This window comes from Panicum virgatum, chromosome 1N (genome assembly GCF_016808335.1).
Source record: "Panicum virgatum strain AP13 chromosome 1N, P.virgatum_v5, whole genome shotgun sequence".
In the NCBI taxonomy this organism is placed as follows: domain Eukaryota; kingdom Viridiplantae; phylum Streptophyta; class Magnoliopsida; order Poales; family Poaceae; genus Panicum; species Panicum virgatum.
Genome location: NC_053145.1, coordinates 23680553 through 23688243, shown reverse-complemented (window position 1 = coordinate 23688243; position 7691 = coordinate 23680553). Strand labels below are relative to the sequence as shown.

The window sequence follows — 7691 nt, the reverse complement described above, 5'->3', positions numbered from 1 at the left end:
TAGGAGGTCCAGCTTGGCGGTGAGCATGTCTATCTCCTTGATGGTATGCATTCTGCCATTTGTTCTGGGCTAGGAACGCTCCTCGTTCCAGCCCTGGTTGGAGACCATCTTTTCAATCAAGGCAGTAGTCTTGGCAGTTGTGAGGTCCAGATAGGCTCCTCCAGCAGCAGCATCAAGATGGGCTCTGGATGTTGTCATTAGCTCATTGTAGATTCCTTGGAGCACGAACCACTCGTCCATCCTATGATGTGGACAAGAGAGTATGTATTCTTGCAGTCTCTCCCAAGCTTCTCGGATGGATTCCATCCCTATCTGCTGGAAACTTGAAATTCTTCCATGTAGGGCATTTGTTTTGCCCAACGGGAAGAACTTGGTGAGGAACACCATGGAACATTTGTCCCATGTGCTGACGGCTTCCTTGTTCTGATAAAACCACTATTTCGCATTCCCTAGGAGGGAGAAAGGAAACAGGCAGAGCCTGATGGCGTCAGCCGTAACACCCCGTATGGTTACGGTCTTGCAAAGCTCTAGAAAGTTCTGGAGATGGGCGTTGGCGTCCTTATTCGGCTTGCCACAGAATGGGCTAGCCTACACCATGTTAATGAGGCTGGACTTTAGCTCAAAGTTCACGTCCCCAACATCAACGTTGGGTCCAGTTGCCACATTGGCAGCTGAGGAGACGGAGAAGTCGTGGAGTGTCTTCTCAGCCATAGGTTCGGTGATTGTTGATGGTGCTTGGGAAGCTAGTTCACTTGTCGACTACGAGATCAGAGGAGGGACGACGCGAGGTCGGACCCTGCTCATGAGCTTCTCAGGATTTTCAACAAAGTTTGTCGGCAAGGAGAAACCAGACATATACTACCTTGTTTTCATCCAATCAGGAGAAAACAAAAAGATATACACATTAGCCTGTATAAGCAGTAGCTACCTCTTACTTATATTGCCATGTTTATGTACTTAGTAAATAAATTTACACCTAGTGCCATCCCCGGCAACGGCGCCAGAAATGGTTGTTGACATTTATTAGCGTCGCCACTAGGAAGGGTTAGTTCCTAGCAACGGTGCCACGGAAATGCCATGTTGGTATGTCTTAACGTTTACAGAAGATCCGCAAGCGCACGGATATACCGTTGTAGCATTTCACCCGGAAGTATCTAGGGTATCGTTATTTATATTTTCCCAAGGGATGGCTAGGTTGTGTAAAGTTTATTTACTAGTTCCATAACCATGACACGTATGAAGTAAGATAAAGACCACTGACTATATAGGGGTAAGTGACAAATAATGGATAATCAGGGGTAATGTGACACAAACAAAACAGCCAATTCTCATGAATAAAGAATAAACAAGCACACCTAAGGTTAGTGGGAGCATAGGCAAAGATTCCTAGTATACTATTCATGTTAGCAGATAAGTTATGTTAGCCACATGCTTAGAACTGAAGATGTCGGGAAATTAGGGACATCGGGGAGAATGGCCCGCACTAGAGAACATCTAGTCCCGTTTCATCTTTGCATGAACTCCTACATGATACCTGAATGTCGGGGAGTACGCTAATCGAGAAGCAACTTCCCAGCGGACCGACAGGGCAGTCACCACCTGCGGTCTACCCCAGTCACACCATGGAGCACCGTCATATCCAAAGGATCCCGCATACCCGGGCACCATGCCCGCATATGAAGTCACTACCTTAGCACCCCCGTGTCAGACCCGGGGCAGCGGGACTGCTTGTAGGCATAGAATTTTCTAGAGTAAGGGATAGATCATGGTTGTACCTTACCTATCTTGTAACTACCCGAATAGGCGTAGAACTAGCGGCTGTACAAAGGAAACTACCTAATCTTGTTATTGTGGGACTCCAACTGTACTCGGCTAGGACTTTCCATGTAACCCTGTCCCCCCGAATATATAGGGGCGGGAAGGGACCCCTTCCAAAATATCAACACCTAAGGCAATACAAACAACCACACAGGACATAGGGCATTACGCAACTCGCGGCCCGAACCTGTCTAAATCTTTATGTTCCTTGCACCATCGAGTTCCAGAGCAATCGATCCCTACCTACAAACCTTACTGCTAACGGTATCCCTGAGTAGACTTGGTGGTAAACACCGACACCCTGGGTCCCCCACCCTTCGGATGGACAGGTAAGATGGTAAGGCAAGCCCGAAAGCACAACAAACCGATATCCTTACCCAGGTAAGTTACCAATTGCGGTAAATGTAGGATTTTCTGAGACATTTCTTTTTTCTAAGATTATGTTTTGGAAAAAAGAAAAACACTCACATCCCTAGACAACTACTTGACATCATTTCCTTTTACTGGGATTATATTCCAGAACAAAAGAAAAGTACTCGACACAGTACAACTACTCGATATTACAACTCAAGTACTTTGTTTTAAAAAGCTTTACCACGACTCAGACCTGCATGCATACCTCATGGATCTCCTAGAGCTTCTGGTTGAGGCTTGCTGCAGCTAGAATCGATCCAAGGCCGTGACAAAGTATAAACTTGTTATTCCAACTATGGGAATAATGATACTCGTATTCTTGGAGAAAAGTTTCAAGGGTAAGGAGGCAGATTACAGTAATCGCCTCACAAAATCTCTTGTAGCATCTTGCAAAGGAATTTCTCCTTCTCCCTGAATACGTTGTGACAAGGATAAGTCTCCTCACCAGAGATGGCAGTTCTTGGGCACCCAGAAACAGGTAACCCCAAGAGTATGACACAACTAAATGCCACTCATCCCCTGAAACCCAGCCACATTGGAATATGCAAGGACATGATGTCCAGCATGGATCCGATGAGAGCATTGGGGTTGCAGGATGAGGTAGCAGGGACTTCTCTTGTCACTCGCAAGTTCTCTTCTGGCATCTTTCACTGGAAAGTACTACACAAATTTCAGGAGGGCGAGAGAAAGAACACCGAAGGCAAGCCATAGCTTCAGAATGTTGGTGCTTCTATCAAAGACCTTCCACCCACCTTTTATAGCCGCAAGGAGTCTTACTAGAGGACAACCCGTGATGCTACAGTGGCAGCACTCACAGATAAAATAATGTAGATTCTCCACACAGTAAAGTCCCATGTGAGCGTACAGTAAAGAGATAAACATCCCAGGTTTTATTTTTACAGATATTACGGGTGCAATCAGTGTGGCATATCCAATCGTATCATATTTCTGGGATTCTACCCGAAAAAGGGGTCTTTTCAGATATCGGATCTGATTAAACCTGTAGATATTCTTAAGAATAAAATCTGATGCCACGTCTTAGATCCTCAATTCCAAATCTTTGCTCGGGCGCTACCCGCAAGATACGGGATTTTGATTTAAGGCTCGGGGGCTGCGGGATATGTGCATAAGGGATTTATTTTTCAAATTTTTTGGAAAATAATGAAGGGAAAGACTGTAGTGACCCTCAGCCTGATTTTGCGATTCAACCTAAAGCTCGGGGCTACTCCATATGGAGCGCGAGTACTTCGCGCACCATATATGATCAAGATTTTGGGGCTTGAGCACCTCACAGCCTCGGAGCAACCACAAGTACTTGGACAACTACTCGATGTACCTGAAGGAAGGCCCAGAAGCAACCAGAAGGATGTTTAGACTACCTGAAGTAGTCGGAGATGCCCTACCAAGTACTCGACACTTGCAGGACTCGGCTATGAAGAGCTTGGGGGCTTGTCAGACCCGAGGCAGCGGGACTGCTTATAGATATAGAATATTCTAGAGTAAGAGATAGCTCATGGATGTACCGTACCTCTCTTGTAACTACCCGAATAGGTGTAGAACTAGCTACAGTTCAAAGGAAACTACCCGATTGTGTTGTAGTAGGACTCCAACTGTACTCGGCTAGGACTTTTCATGTAACCCTGTCCCCACGGATATATAAGGGCGGGCAGGGATCCCCTCGAAAAACATCAACACCTAAGGCAATACAAACAACCACACAGGACGTAGGGTATTACGCAACTCGCGGCCCGAACCTGTCTAAATCTTTGTGTTCCTTGCACCATCGAGTTCCAGAGCAGTTGATCCCTACCTACAAACCTTACTGCTAAGGGTATCTGTCTGACCCGGAGCAGCGGGACTGCTTATAGGCATAGAATGTTCTAGAGTAAGGGATAGCTCATGGATGTACCTTACCTCTCTTGTAACTACCCGAATAGGTGTAAAACTAGCTGCAGTAGGAAGGAAACTACCCGATTGTTTTGTAGTAGGACTCCAACTGTATGTGGCTAGGACTTTCCATGTAACCCTGTCCCCCCAGATATATAAGGGCAGGCAGGGACCCCCTCAAAAGACATTCAACACCTAAGGAAATACAAACAATCACACAGGACATAGGGTATTACGCAACTCGCGGCCCGAACCTGTCTAAATCTTTGTGTTCCTTGTACCATCGAGTTCCAGAGCAGTCGATCCCTACCTGCAAACCTTACTGCCATGGGTATCCCTGAGCAGGCTTGGCGGTAAACACCGACAGCTGGCGCGCCAGGTAGGGGACTCGGCGAGTTTATCGGCTAGTTCAATGGCCACTTTCCCTTTCAGCACCATGGTGCCTCCTCAGGGCGCCACCTTCGTCTTCGGCTTGTAGTTCTGTGTCGCAAATGGTCCGGGCGGCTTTGACAGCCACCTAACCAACACCACCGTGCTGAAGGTAAACTCGTCGGGAAGCTCCAACAACCTCGTCGGATCTGATGGTCTTGGCGTCATGTTGCTTCCCGACCTCGCCAAAGAGATCGAGATGAAACTCGAAGACAACTCGGGTTCTACTCGGACTCAAATTGATCTCAAACCAAATTCTACTCGGATTAAGACTCCTCTTGCCCAACCCATCTATGGGCTATGCAAAGCATCATCCACTAACTGACGGATGATCAAATCCATCTAGGAAAATTGCTTGGGTCAACTACTCTGCGTCAAAAATTCCTCAGTCACTGCTAGCCGGGAGGCACCCGTTTTCGACGTATACCCAGATCCACTCGAATCGTCTCATGACAGCCTGGATTTCATCACCAATGCAATGGCAAAGATTCAACTCAAGTCCTGCAAGGATTACACACGCGCAGAACTACTCGACAACATCCGAGAGGTTGCTAGCATTGACGATCTCCCGTTCCAACACGGTGCCCCACTTGCAACTGAGCGGGAAACCGGGTCTAGAGCAACTGAGCAAGCCGATTACGGATCTGACATGGAAAGCTATTCTCTAGAACACCAGGTCTCCGTGATCAATCAGCCAAATGGGGGTGCTCCCAACCAGCATGACCCCAATTAAACTGTGGATCAGATTTCAGAGGACAATCTGATTCAAGATGCTCCGCAAGATGAGGATGAAGCTACTCGCACAGCTCGTAGGGTAAGGAATCAACGTAAAGGAGAACGCAGGACCCGAGCTGCTGAGCATGCTCGCCATCCCCCATGCAACCTCAATAATGAATTCAACAATGCCGCGAATCCAATCTTCACTACTCCTATTGTCGCGATGACAGAAGTAACCCTGCGCCTCATGCAGATGCCACAAAACCTGCAGATGGAGTGCGTCATTCACCTTGGTTGCCATGCTGTAGAACAACTTGAGAGGCAAAACCCTTTGTCCTCGCTTCATGGCACCCGATCGAGGGCCACCACAACAGTCATACCTCAGGCAAGTCGTACCCCCGGGGGCCACAATCGTCAATAGCAAAACCAAAGAAACCAAGAGGATCAGGAAGACGCAAGCAATCATCGTCCCAGAGGTGGCTAACCACCAGCAAACCAAGCTCCTGGGCCTCAACCGAACCACAACAACAATCGCAGTCAAAACCAGGAGGAAGTAGCCGATTCCATAATGGACGCACAAGACATCATCAATGCAAGACATAGAGCACATCTCGCAAACAATTCTGATCGGTTCCCAGCCCACAGCAGCGTCTTTGGTAATGTCGAGTACCCAAAGGATTTCAAACCCACAAACATCCAAAAATACGACGGTAAGCAAGCACCTGCTCAATGGTTATGTTTATACTCGACCGCTTTTAGTGTTGCATGTGGAGACACCAACACCAAGGTCCTCTACTTTCCGATAGCCCTGTAACCCGCACCTCTCACATGGCTCGAGAGTTTGGCGCATGAGTCCATACATTCATGGGAGGATCTCAAGAAGGCCTTCATCGTCAACTTCCAGGGGTCCCTACATCGAGTAGCTACTCGACATGCCTTGTCTATGTGCAAGCAGGAGCAAGGCGAATCCATCAGATCCTGCGTCAAGCACTTCTTTGACATAAGAGCCACCATCCCCAACGTCGCGGACGACGACGTCATTGACTACTTCCAGAGCGGCATTACTGTCCAATCCCTCTACCGTGACTTTGGGCGTAATCGCCCCAAAATGGTAGTGAAGCTACGTGACATGATGCAGTATTGGGCAGACGAAGAGGAGCAAGAGCGCAGGCGCTTTCCACGCTGTAACAACGAGGTCACCATCACCTTCTCCAGGGAGGACCAATGGACCAGCTTCTCTGAACTACGAAATTTCCCACTAGTACTCGATCTAGTTGTCCAAGGATCCAAGCTCACTCGAGTACTTATCGACGGCAGAAGCGGGCTCAACTTGATCTTCACAAGTAAAGTGGCAAATGTGGGCCTCAACTAAATGAATTTGCTTACTCCAAGCAAGGCCCCCTTCTATGGCATCATTCCTAGAAACTCTTCCACACCAATTGGCTCGGTCACCCTCCCAGTCACATTTGGTACGGAACAAAAACTTTTGGACGGAGTACATCAAGTTCAAAGTAGCCGACTTCGAATCTTCCTATCATGCCATACTGGTAAGACCGGCGCTCGCCAAGTTTATGTCAGTGCCACACTATGTATACCTACGCCTTAAGATGCCGGGCAACACAGGAGTCATTTCCCTTCGAGGGGACCTCCTCAAGTCCTTCGAGTGTGACAAGGAAGCAATAGATCACGCTTCCACCGTTCGGGTCCCTAGCTCTGTCAGCGAAATACTCGTTTCTGCCAAGGAACTCTCACTCAACAAAAACTCGATGCCTTCAAAGAAGCCAAGCCAGTCGTCGGTAAAACCAGCCGGCGACATGGGCACCAAGACCATTCAGCTACAAGAGGGAGATGACTCCAAAACCGCCATCATCGGAGCTGGCTTGGGCGACAAATAGGAACTCGAGCTCTCAACTTCCTTAGGGCCAACCGAGACATATTCGTGTGGAAACCAGCGGATATGCCAGGGGTGCCCAAGGATTTGATCGAGCATGTCCTGAAAGTCGACCCCAAAGCCACTCCAAAGAAGCAACGGCTATGACATTTCTCCCTGGACAAGCAAGAAGCCATCAAGAAAGTGCTGGCAAAACTACTCGCAGCAGGGTTTATCAAAGGGGTCTATCATCCTGAATGGTTGGCCAACCCTGTACTCGTCCAGAAGAAGAACAACAACGAGTGGAGGGTGTGTGTCGACTACACCGATCTGAACAAGCATTGCCCAAAGGATCCTTTCGGGCTACCTCGCATAGATCAAGTAGTCGACTCGACTGCAGGATGCGTCCTACTATCCTTCCTCAACTGCTATTCAGGCTATCATCAGATCGCCCTGAAAAAAGAAGACCAAATCAAAACGGAATTCATCACCCCTTATGGGGCTTACGCCTACAAGACCATGTCCTTTGGGCTGAAGAACACTGGTGCCACCTATC

At 48.1% G+C, this 7691-nt stretch overlaps 1 non-coding gene across 1 annotated transcript; it reads left to right on the top strand.

The window, feature by feature from the left end:
- Positions 1-238: 238 nt before the first annotated feature.
- LOC120657922 lies at positions 239-345 on the top strand. The gene has a single exon (XR_005668451.1). It is a non-coding gene; the product is annotated as a small nucleolar RNA R71 (small nucleolar RNA).
- The last annotated feature ends 7346 nt before the right edge of the window (positions 346-7691 follow it).